This window comes from Cherax quadricarinatus, chromosome 35 (genome assembly GCF_038502225.1).
Source record: "Cherax quadricarinatus isolate ZL_2023a chromosome 35, ASM3850222v1, whole genome shotgun sequence".
In the NCBI taxonomy this organism is placed as follows: Eukaryota; Metazoa; Arthropoda; class Malacostraca; order Decapoda; family Parastacidae; genus Cherax; species Cherax quadricarinatus.
The window spans coordinates 607,887-620,418 of NC_091326.1; positions in this window are offsets into that span (position 1 = coordinate 607,887).

Genomic DNA, 12,532 nt, shown 5'->3' on the forward strand with positions numbered 1-12,532 from the left:
AACGAAAACCCTTGAGGAAGAAAATTGAATTAGGCATCTACTTATAGGTCCCTCTTCAGTGATACATGGAGACACAAAGGCAGATCTGAGATCGCATATAAAGTTATTTGTTGTTAAACTAGTGTCTATAGTTAATGAATTTGTAAAAAAATAAACTAATTTTTTTTTCCTGAGTTTGAGAGATCTCTAAAATATTTCTAAAATCTTTTTATTATTTTTTTATTATCACCCCGGCCGTTTCCCCACCAAGGAGGGTGCGAAAAGAAAAACTTTACCATCATTCACCCCATCATTCTTGCAGAAGGGTGCCTTACACTACAGTTTTTAAACTGCAGCATTAACCCCCCTCCTTCAGGTGCAGGCACTGTACTTCCATCTCCAGGACTCAAGTCCGGCCTGCCGGTTTTCCCTGAATCCTTCATAAATGTTACTTTGCTCACACTCCAACAGCGTCAAGTATTAAAAACCATTTGTCTCCATTCCTCCTATCAAACACGCTCACGCATGCCTGCTGGGAAATCCAAGCCTCGCACCAAAAACCCCCTTACCTCCTCCAACCCCTTTCCTAGGCCGCCCTACCCCGCCTTCCTTCCACTACAGACTGATACACTCTTGAAGTCATTCTGTTTTGCTCATTCTTCTACATGTCCGAACCACCTCAAAAACCTTCCTCAGCCCTCGACAACAGTTTTGTCCGCACCTCCTCCTAACTTCCAAATAGTCCCCTGCATTTTATTCACACCACCCTTGCCCTCAGACATGACATCTCCACTGCCTCCAGCCTTCTCCCCGCTGCAACATTTCATCCCCACGCTTCACACCCATATAAGGAGTTGGTAAACTATACTCTCATACATTCCCCTTTTTTGCCTCCAAGGACAAAGTTCTTTGTCTCCACAGACTCCTAAGTGCACCACTCACTCTTTTCCTCATCAATTCTATGATTCACCTCATCTTTTATAGACCCATCCGCTGACACGTCCACTCCCAAAATCTGAATACATTCACCTCCTCCACCTCTCCCCCAATCTGATATTCAATCTTTTATCCCCCTAATCTTTTGTTATCCTCATAACCTTACTCTTTCCTGTATTCACCTTTAATTTTCTTCTTTGCACACCTACCAAATTCATCCACCAATCTCTGCAACTTTCTTCAGAATCTAAGACACAGTGTCATCAGCAAGAGCAGCTGTGACAACTCCCACTTGTGTGTGATCTTTATCTTTTAACTCCACGCCTCTTGCCAAGACCTCGCATTTACTTCTCTTACAACCCCATCTATAAATATATTATGAAAAAATATATATTTTAAAACAATGGAGCTAGGGGAAATTGAATATTTTGATAAGTTTGCTTGGAGGGTTTCGGGGCAAGCCCCAGGCCCGGTCTGTGACCAGGCCTCATGGTGGATCAGGGCCTGACCTCCAGGCTGTTACTGTTTGGGCCCCACACCCAACATACGAACCACAGCCCGGCTGCTCAGGTACTGACTTTGGGTGCCTGTCCCGCGCCTTTTTTGAAGACAGTCAGGGGTCTATATAATTTGGGAAAACCCTATGATGCTGGGAGGGAGTTGAACAGTCTTGACCTTGACACTAATTGTAAGTTTATTCGGTATACACACTACAGTTACATAGATTATCATACATAGCAGCATATGTGTAGAGAACCTAGGATAACCCAAAAGTCAGACAAAGTTACTTACTTCCATAATATCAGTACAGACATGACGTCGAGTTAGTTTTAAGACGCACCAAGCAGAGAAATATTTAGTGGATCATGGTAAAGTTTCTGAACGAAAAGTATCGGCATTGATTGTTCTGCAGTGCAATATAATACAATTACACGTTTAAGTTGAGTGAGGTAGAGCCTAACATCACGTGCAAGAATGTCAACCAAGGTTAGCTGGCTACCACCTATGATTCACGAACCTCACACAGTGTTTTGTTGTAACTGCACTGACAATCCTCAGAACTTTGGAAAAAAACAGACTCTACAATCTCATTAATTATGCACTATTTGCATGTAACTCAAAACCAGGAAGACAACAGCTGAAGAATGTTTGTCAGTTGTAGTTTATAAACCACTCATGTATCAAGTTGCATTTATAAACCAATTAATATATGCATTTGCAGGAAAAACCCACTCGATATCTTTTGATCAAATGAGGATTGGAATTTCTGAGGGAACATTACACAAAATATACACCAAGGGGTTTATTTTCCCACTGTATATTTGGAGACTTTAATTTTTTTTTTAAGAATTAAAGTATTCTTGAATGGTGGGGGGGAAAATTTTTTTGGACATTTTTAATTAAAACTGACCAATGATGGGGTCACGTACCAAAATAGGTTAATTTTTCTGCGAATTTACTATCGGAAAATATAAGCAGGCGCCCGCAGAAATAACTTGCATTGTGAATTGCCATCCACCGGGAGATTTTTTAGATACGCCCGAAAAGGAGGATTTAATGCCAGTTAAATGCTCTGACACAAGGAACTAGAAAACTTCTTTCTTGGATCAGACCGCCCCTCCCTCCCAGGCCCCATAAATTTCGTCAGGTTCATATTTTTCCAAATATAATAATAATAATAATAAATACTATTACTAGTACTACTAATAATAAATAATATACACATTAATTAAAAATAATTGCTACTACTACTAAATAATAAAATAAAAAAACAATTTTTTTTAGATTGATTTTGTTTACAGATCCGCACTTCTGTCAAACACCCGGGCGAGGTAGTGCGCGGACCCCCGCTTTTCCACGGTCTGAGTGCCACGATCACGCTCCCTTTTATAGCATATCAAAGAACTCTTCTCTGATCTTCTGCCCCATTCCATGAACCCCCAACACCCCCCTTAATCTTGCTATGTGCAATGGTGTGTGTGTGAGAAAATTGGAGAACCACCCATTTGAGGTCCAGAAATAGCTCTGTGCTCAAACATTAAGAAATGCTGCAGTTTGTTTAAGAAATTTAAACTTTTTTAAAAGCTTCTGAAAGATGTTAGCCTGTATAATTACTATTCCACCCCGAAACATCATGTCAAAATATCTTTTTGGGTTTTTTCGCTTCTGCCTAAATCTCATATTTGGGGGTTGTTCGTGTTGGGTTTTATCGACACAAGGAGACGACGCAGAGGGGCTTTGGGGGGTCCAGGCCCCGCCCAACCCCTGGCCGGGGGGAACCCCCGTTGGCAGGATGTTGTCCTTTTTGGGTTTAAACCCAGGGGGACCTGCAGCCCCTTTGTTACCCAGAGGCCCTTCAAGAGGGATAAATTTTTATGCCTTGATTCAATATCCCCAAAGAGTCCAACCGAATAGAGGATTTCTTTTAAAAAATGTACGATTTTATACGCAGGTGTAATGATACTTGGGGAGGGGCAAAATGAGGTGTGTGAGGTATATGCAGGTGTGTTGAGTGTATTCTCAGCCTTTTTTCAAGACTTGAACTGAATGTGTGAAAAAACTCTTTGTAAGGGTTTCAGAGCAAAGTTTTTTTTTTCCAGATCTTTGTTTTGGGTCAGGCATGACCTTTTTAGGGTTTTGGGTTTTTTATGATTGTAATAATAATTGCCAAAAAAAAGGAACCCTTTTATACCTTTTTTTTCAGACAATTTACTTTGATTACGCAATGAATTATAAATTAAAAAGATACAGGCATGTGAGCAATTTCCATCACGATAAATAAAACTGAAAAAGAAAACTGAACGACGGTTTGTCCATTCGATTATGATTAAATTTTTTAGTAAGGGTCCGAAACGGTCTGTTTTTATTAGGGGGACCATTAGGCCCAATTGGGAATAATGATTTCTCATCAACAAAACTCGTCAAAGTTACCCGTTTTTTCAACCACTTTTTTCATTTTAAATTTCCCCATATACAGTATTGTGTCTTCAGGGGGATGACGATGCTGGTGGACTTTACACAGATGAAATAGTTATCCTCCCCCTCGGATCAAACCTGACTATTCCATTTCCCAGACTCCATATTACCAATGGGATTAAAGGTCTCACGAATATAATAAAAAGAGATAATAATGATAATAGATTAATAATAATAAATAATAATGATAAAAATAATAAAAAAAATAATGTTACTGAGGAAAAAGGGGCACGTGTTAAAATTCATGACATTAAATAATATGAATTATATGCAAATTTTCTGTTCCTCAGTTGGTCGGCGTCACTATATCATTATTGTTATTATTCCACATATGTGATATGTAACACCTGCGTTCTTCACCCCTCAGGTGTGTTCCCGTCCCTGCCATAGTTGAGGAACATGTTCGGGGAGACTGGAGGGAAAAGGTAACCCCTTACTAACAAGGGGGTTTACCCAGCGGGCTGGACAGTTTCTAAGGAGCCCGGGGGAGCTAAAAAATCATCATGACGGATTTTTTGTGGAAAGACGACTGGGTCTTTCCCCGGGGGGGATCGTTGGCGTAAATTTTGTTTCTCTCCCGAGACTTTTAGCAGCAAATCCCGAAGGGAAAATGTGACAGCCCACAGACAAGGGATCATTATTAAGATAAGGAAAGGTTTTGGTGACAGGGTACGTTTGTTACATCTTTTTTCCCCCTATCTGCTGGCTTGTTAAGGGGGGGCACTGGGTGGTGTTTTGGAGCTGTCAGTTAAAAACCTAAAATTGAATCATTGGGCCGATTTTTTGGGCCGTCTTTTTTTTTTTTTAAATAGTAGAAGGGAAACGCCATCAAAAGTTTTCTCCCTTTGTAGACTATTTAAAAAAATGTTGAAACCCCCAGTATTTCTTATCTCAGTTAGTCAATTTTTCTGGAAATTTTTTAAATGGCTACTTTTTTATCTATATTTTCTCAAGCAATTGTTGATATCAAGTTATGCAAATTAAAAAAAGGTTTTAATAAAAAAATAAAAAAGACCTTTTAAAGATTTTATGAAAAAAAACACACACACACACACACACACACAAAAACACACACACACACACACACACACACACACACACACACACACAAAAACACACACACAAAAATTTTATATATATATATATATATATATATATATATATATATTTTAAATTATATATATATATGTCGGCCAATAGGCAGAACTTGGATCTTGGAAATCAACGCTCATCTTGCCATATAGGACAAGTGAAAATTTGTGGATGCAAAAATTAAATTTTAAAATTTTTTCTAACCCTAAAAAAAAATATTTTTTCCCCGTGTTTGTTAGTATTAAATTATTGAAACAAATCTAAAATATATTTTATTTGGGATTAGGCTAAAAATAAATTGTTTTGTTATAATAAGGTTAAATTTTCTAATTCTTTTGGGGAAAAATTTTAAATTTTTTATTAACATTAATGAAAAATATATCTTTAATCGTATAATAGAAAATTTTAAAAAAGGATTAATTTTAAAAAGAGTTTTCTAATTGACCAGTTTTTCATATTCCAAAAGACATAAAATATAATATATATATATATATATAATATATATATATATATATATATATATATATATATATATATATATATTTTATAATATATATATATATATATATATATATTGTGCCCAATGGTAAAATTAAAATTTCAAAAACTCATTTTAAAAATCCGTTTAAAAATTTTTTTTACTTTAAAAAATTTTTTTTCCCTTTTGTTAATGTAAAAATTTAAAAATTTTGTCCAAAAAAATCTTAAAACTTTTTAGCCTTAATTTTAACAAGCGCAATTTTGTTTTTGCCTAATCCCAAAAAATATTTTTGATAAATTAAAATAATTTAAAATAAACAAACACAAGGAAATATATTTTTCGTTAGGTTCAAATGTTTTTCCCAAATTAATGCATCCAAAATTTTCGCTTTTCCCCTTTTCCGGCAAGGGAAAAGGGGTTGCCTTTTGAAAATCCAAAATTACTGAAACAACTTCCTCAAAGGAGTTATAAATTAACGACGAAAAGTTGGAAAATAAATGATGAGTTGATACTTAAGTTCCTACCCTCCTGGTATATAGATTGTAGAAACACGGAATAAATAAAACATGTGATGAACTATATAATACATATATTTGCTAAATTTATACTTAAAGAGATAAAAAAACTAACATTCCCCTATATATGTAAATCATTGATTTGAGATTATATTTTTTACATTGATGGTTATGTTTTAATATATATATATATATATATATATATATATATATATTTTATATATATATATATATATATATATATTTTAAAATATATATATATATATATATATATATATATATATATATATATATATATATATATATATATATATATATATTTTATATATAAAATATATATATATATATATATATATATATATATATATATATATATTGGGTTTTATCTTGTTTCTTGTATCGTTCTTTATTTTTGTTTCCCCTGCCCCCCCTCCCTCCATCGATTACAAAAAAAATGTTATAATTATAATAAATGTTTAAAAGGGTGGGGGGGTAAGCCATCCGGAAGGGCCCCGGGCTGATGACCAAAAAGCTCCAACTACGGGGCATCAAATGGCCCCCGACCCCGTCCCGGGAAAAACCTTTCCTGTTTCCCTACAAACCCCCTTCCAACCTCACGTAAAATCCATCGATTTGTGCTGCTGGGAAAAGTTCCCCTTTTCATCACCGGGAGCCCCATCCACCCCATACCCTGCACTGTTGTTGTATTCAGTACAAAATTTTGACCTAGCTATATCGGGGTTAAAGTTATAAATTTCTATGATCTAGTCCTGTTACCAAATTATATTTGGGGTTTCTTGTACAAAAATGTTTATGATACCAGATCATTGTAAAACAAAATTTGGGCACCAAAATGATATCCAACGTAGGAAAACATGCAGATGTCTTGACAAAGGGGAAATGTTTGTGCAGTTGTGTTTTTAGGAGGCCCGTTGTGTGGTTTTTTCGTACCTGACGGAAAAACCGGGGTTGTGTGTGTGTGTGTCCGTGTACTCACGAAATTGTGATTGTACAGGTTGATTCATGGGTCCTGGTCGCTACTAGGTCCACTTCCCTGCTCCCTAAGCTTTTTCATCCTCTTCTTAAAGCTGTGTATGGATCCTGCCTCCACTACATCATTCTCAATCTGTTCCATTTCCCTGACAACTCTATGACTGAAGAAATGCTTCCTAACATCTCTGTGACTCATCTGAGTCTTCAACTTTCAGTTATGACCCCTTGTTGCTGTGTCCCATCTCTGAAACATTCTGTTCCTATCCACCTTGTCATTTTCTCCCCATTATTTTACATGTCGTTATCATGTCCCCTATCCCTCTTGTCCTCCAGTGTCGCTTAAGCCGATTTCGCTTAATCTCTCTCATAGGACATATCCTTAGCTCGGACTAGTCTTGTTGCAAACCTTTGCACTTTCTCTAATTTCTTTACGTGCTTGACCGGGTGTGGTTCCAAACTGGTGCCGCATACTCCAATATGGGCCTGACATACATAGTTTTGAACGATGCCTTACTAAAGTGTGTGTGGAGGGGAGTTGTACAAACTAAGATTATTATCTCTCGTCCTCTTAACATAGTGCCTTAAGACTCTGATGAAGCCAGTGAGTTTCACATATTAATATTACTCCCGTTCACTGTTTAGTTACCTGTGTCATTGTGTGTTCTGGCATCCTGCTGCCTTGCTCAGCACTCACACCCAGAGCACACACTACATTAATATCATATCCCCAACCTCCAGATCGTAGTTCTAAATTTACCAGAGGATGTGCAACTCACTGTCAGTGATCTGTAGATTACTCGATTCTTACTGATTATTATTGGCAAAATATTTTTTTTTTTTTTTTTGAAATCTCCAACTTCATATTTCATAAGCAGAAATGAAATGTGGCGTATTGTTTTATACAGATCAGTACATAAGTTAAGGAACTGAGATCTCAAATTCTAGGAGGTTGTCACAATTATTTTTATGAGTTGTTTGTTTTGAAGCTCTGACTGTGATATGCCAAACCTCTACCCAGACTTGACACCCTCTGATAGTGTCTCTGGCGTGATCTCACTTGTAAATATCGTTCAATTACCAAAATCTTACATAATAAGTTTTATCTAGTCATTTGCTTACATTTTCCTGTAAACTGTTATATTAAGTTCTTATGTTGCTAGTGGAAGCTCTTTTATGTAATTACATTTCTTGACATGATGTATTTTCCACGGAAATGACCGAGACATGTTAATTTCAGTGTTTATAAATGTTATTCCTTTTATTGTTTATACGAATTAGGATGTACTCCAACGACAGAAGACATCGTCTTGCAGTTAATAGGCTTTTACGGTTTAGTTCCCACTGCGTTGGGTGATAATAACAGCTTTTGACAGGAATTTACACCGCAGTGTGTATCTCTCAATGTATGTACATTGAGAGTTGACTTTAATCCCTGTTTTGGGGATTAAGCTATTCTGGACTAGTAGTTTGTGAAATGCAGCCTTAATATTTCTCGTACAGTCGATAGGGTTTGAACCTAAGTAACCAACTAGTTTGTGTATGATTTGTGTAGCATTGTGAAGTTTTCATGTACACGATGTTTACATTTTAATGTGCAGCTTCTGGTGCTCCAGATGTACAGGGATAACCTGATAGAATAACTAACATAATTTAGGTTACAACCTAGACTGCACAGAAATTGAGACATTATAAATCACTTACAACACTTTTTGTGATAATTTAAGTTTTCTAGTTAAGTAATGAATGTAATTCGTTGTGTTATCTGTTATCATGCAGCATTTATTATGTTTTCTGTATTTAATCAGTCATCAAAGTTGTATCCTTGTGTAGTGGATAATAAGAACTTTCAAAACTAGGGACGCCAAACCCATGATGAGTCTTTTCAACCTGCTTGCCTTCTCTAGGCTGGAATATTGCTGTACACTAACTACCCTTTCAAGGCTGGCAGAATTGCTGACCTAGAGAATGTACAGAAAACCTTCACGGCACGCATAAGTACTATAAAACTCCTAAATTACTGGAAACAGTTGAAGTCCTTCATTTGTATTTCCTGGAATACAGGAGAAAGATACATAATATACATGTAGAAAATCCTAGAGGATTAGTACCAAATTTGTACAAAAAAATCACCCTACGAAAGCAAAAACTCGGCAGATGCGACATCCCCAGTGAGAAGCAGGGGGGCCACGAGTACGCTAATAGACAGCACAGTAAGTGTCAGGGGACCAAGACTGTTCAACTGCCTGTCAGCATAAATATTGGGAATTACTAATAGACCCTGACAGTCTTCAGAAGGCACTGGATAGGCACCTAAAGTCAATACTTGATCAGACAGGCTGTGGTTCATAAGTCTGTGTAAGTGCGACCAGCAGTAAGGCCTGTTGATCAGGCCCTGATCCACCACGAGGGCCTGGGCTGGAGGGCGTTGACCCGAACCTCCAGGTATACTCCAGGTAAAACATTCAATCGTAGTATATGAATAATATAGTAATGGTTTTGTATTGTGTGTTTAGACCAACATAGTATATATTTAGGTAAATTTTCGGCAACAAGGTAGACTGTTCCTGGAATCACTGTGATAACCGTTCTGTATAATATGTCTGCTATTAAATTATGTAGCGTGAAGAACTAATATTTTTGGGTCATTCCTCCATAAAATTATTGCAACAATTTTAGTAAAATTTAGCTGAAAATTATAAAGTTTGGTTATCAGAGGCCTGGTCACAGACCGGGCGCAGGGAGCGTTGACCCGAACTCTCTCCCGGTAAACTCCAGGTAAACAGACTTTGGGTTATAAGTCACAAAAGTCGGTACCTGACCAGCCAGGCTGTGGGTCGTATGTTGGTTTGCGTTCAGCCAGCAGTAACAGCCTGGTTGATCAGGCTCTGATCCACCAGGAGGCCTGGTCACAGACCGGGCAGCGGGGCGTTGACCTCTGGAACTCTCTCAGGTAAACTCCAGGTAAACACAGTCGGACGACGATTGTTGCATCCTTCAACTAACACTTAAAATGGTAACAAAACTTGTATATTCACTACTATTAATCTAATTTTATATCATGTCTTGTTACCAAAGTATTTTAAAACTATTTATTTGATAGTAATTTGATTCAAAATATTCCAAAACTAATGTTTATGTATTTTCTGATATAAACTTTTATTACTGACTCAGTTTTTATTACATTCATATTGTAGTTAGTTATTTATCCTCATGTAGTAATATTTATTGAAATATAATAAATTATCATGATACATTAAATTTGTTTATCTAATGTTTGTATTCCACCTTTCATCCCAACCCACATTACACTAACATAGAAAACAAATAGCTTTAACAAAATCCTTTAGAGACAATCACAGTGTATTCTTACCAAGAGACCCCTTGGCTGTCTTCAGCAGGCGTTGGACAGACACCTAAGTCAGTACCTGATCAGCCGGGCTGTGGTTCGTACGTCAGTTTACGTGCGACCAGCAGTAACAGCCTGGTTGATCAGACTGATCTACCATGAGGCTTGGTCTCGGGCAGGGCTGCGGGGCGTTGACCCCAAAATCCTCTCCCGGTAAACTCCAGGTGGTACTGTGGCCAGCCTTCAGAAATTATAACACTTGTCCAGTGGCACAAATTAACCAACATGGATACAATATAACAACAGTCAGTGAAATACTGTATTGTATGTTTCTGCTTCACATTCAGGCCCTCGTGTATTTGTATTTTATATGGAGATAAAGTCTCCATTAAATGACGACTATATCACGTCTTGTAAACGTGGCTCTATATAGGTGCCCCTGATCTGGTGGCTAAGCTCTCCTTCCCTAGGCGAGTGCCCCAGTTCGATTCCCGGCGAGTGGAAACATTGGACGTGTTTCTTTACACTGGTTGTCCATTTCACCCATCAGTAAAATGGGTACCTGGGTGTTAATCGACTGGTGCGGGTTGCACCCTGGAAAAACGTTAATTTATGTATCATATTTGTGGGCGGGTCGATACTCAGCTCCTGGTCCTCTTCACTGACCCTTTACTGGTCCCCCCTCTCCCTCTCCATCAGTTTTAAAGAACATAAGAACATAAAAAAGGAACACTGCAACAGGCCTACTGACCCATGCGAGCAGGTCATGTCCCCCCGGATTAGACCAGTGCCCCCTGGATTGTGCATGGCCCACCCAGTCTGATCATCTCCACTCAAGGGTTGAGCACTGCACCAGACCCAGCAGCACAAACTAGTCAGGTCAACTCCACACCCACACCCACTCATGTATTTATCTAACCTATTTTAAACTACAAAACGTTTTGGTGAATAACTGTACTCAGAGTTGTTCCACTCACAACTCTATTACAAACCAGTGCTTTCCTATATCCTTTCTGATCTGAATTTTTCCAACTTGGCTGGAAATTTTCAGCACCTATTACTTTATTTATTCCTGTTTTCCATTTATACACCTCGATCATATCCCTAATTCTACGCCTTTCGAGAGATGCAGATTCAGGGCCTTCAGTCTATCCTCATAGGGGAAAATTTCTGATACATGGGATCATCTTTGTCATCCTCCTCTGTACGTTTTCAGACATTTATATCCATTCTGAATCAGTGACCAGAACTGTCAGCTCCTCCTGCATGTGATAGACTTGTGTCAATCTCCTAAGTCTTAAGTCAATAAGTTCAACTGAAGTTCTTTTCGTATAATTGTTCTCAAACTGCTAACTGACAACCCAAGATTTAATCTACTCCCCTCTTTGAAAGCATACAGCTTAGCCAATTCATCAGTTCTATCATGCATCTGAAGACCAATGTGAGATGGAATCCACAGCATGTGCCTCTGACTCCCCTGTCCACAATCTCACCATACCTATGTTGGGTCTGACACAAGCATGCCACAATTTATACTTAATGAGTTGAGGCATTTATGGATGACAGAGAAACAGTTACAATTAAAGTGTCAACCTCAGATACATGGACATATTTGAGTGCAATGAGTATGGCAAACAGTTCTGTTTGAAGGGTAGATGCCAGTTATTTATGCGTGCTCCCAATTTTTGGGGCCATCACTCTGAATGACAACAGCAGTACTACCAACTGCACCAGTGGATTGGTGAGCAGAACCATCAACGTAAATAATTTGTGAAAGAGTATCTATGTGACTAAGGTTATCAATACAACAAAGGGATCCTGTTTGGCTCCCAAAATGAAGCTTTGGTTGTGATTTAAGAAAAAGTTTTGGGAAATGGAGGAATGGTAGTTTGGAATGGGGGAATATCCCATGGAGCAAAGGGAAATGCCTCTTTTGCCTAACGGCATAGATCATGTAGCTGGTTCATGCGAGGTCGGTTCCAGTTTTTCGATCCATCTGGAAGGATGTTCACCAGTGCTGAGGAAAGTTTGGAGGCTTCTGTGCAGGGTTGAATGGGCTAACCTAAGCATATTGACCCCAATGAGGATATTTCTTTCAGTAACACGATCTCTGATGCTTGGAATATTAAGTTCTTTGCGCATATTTCAAATTTTGGCAGTACGAGGCATCCTAGAATGATCTCGTTCCTTTTCGTTTTTTTGTCCTTCAAACCC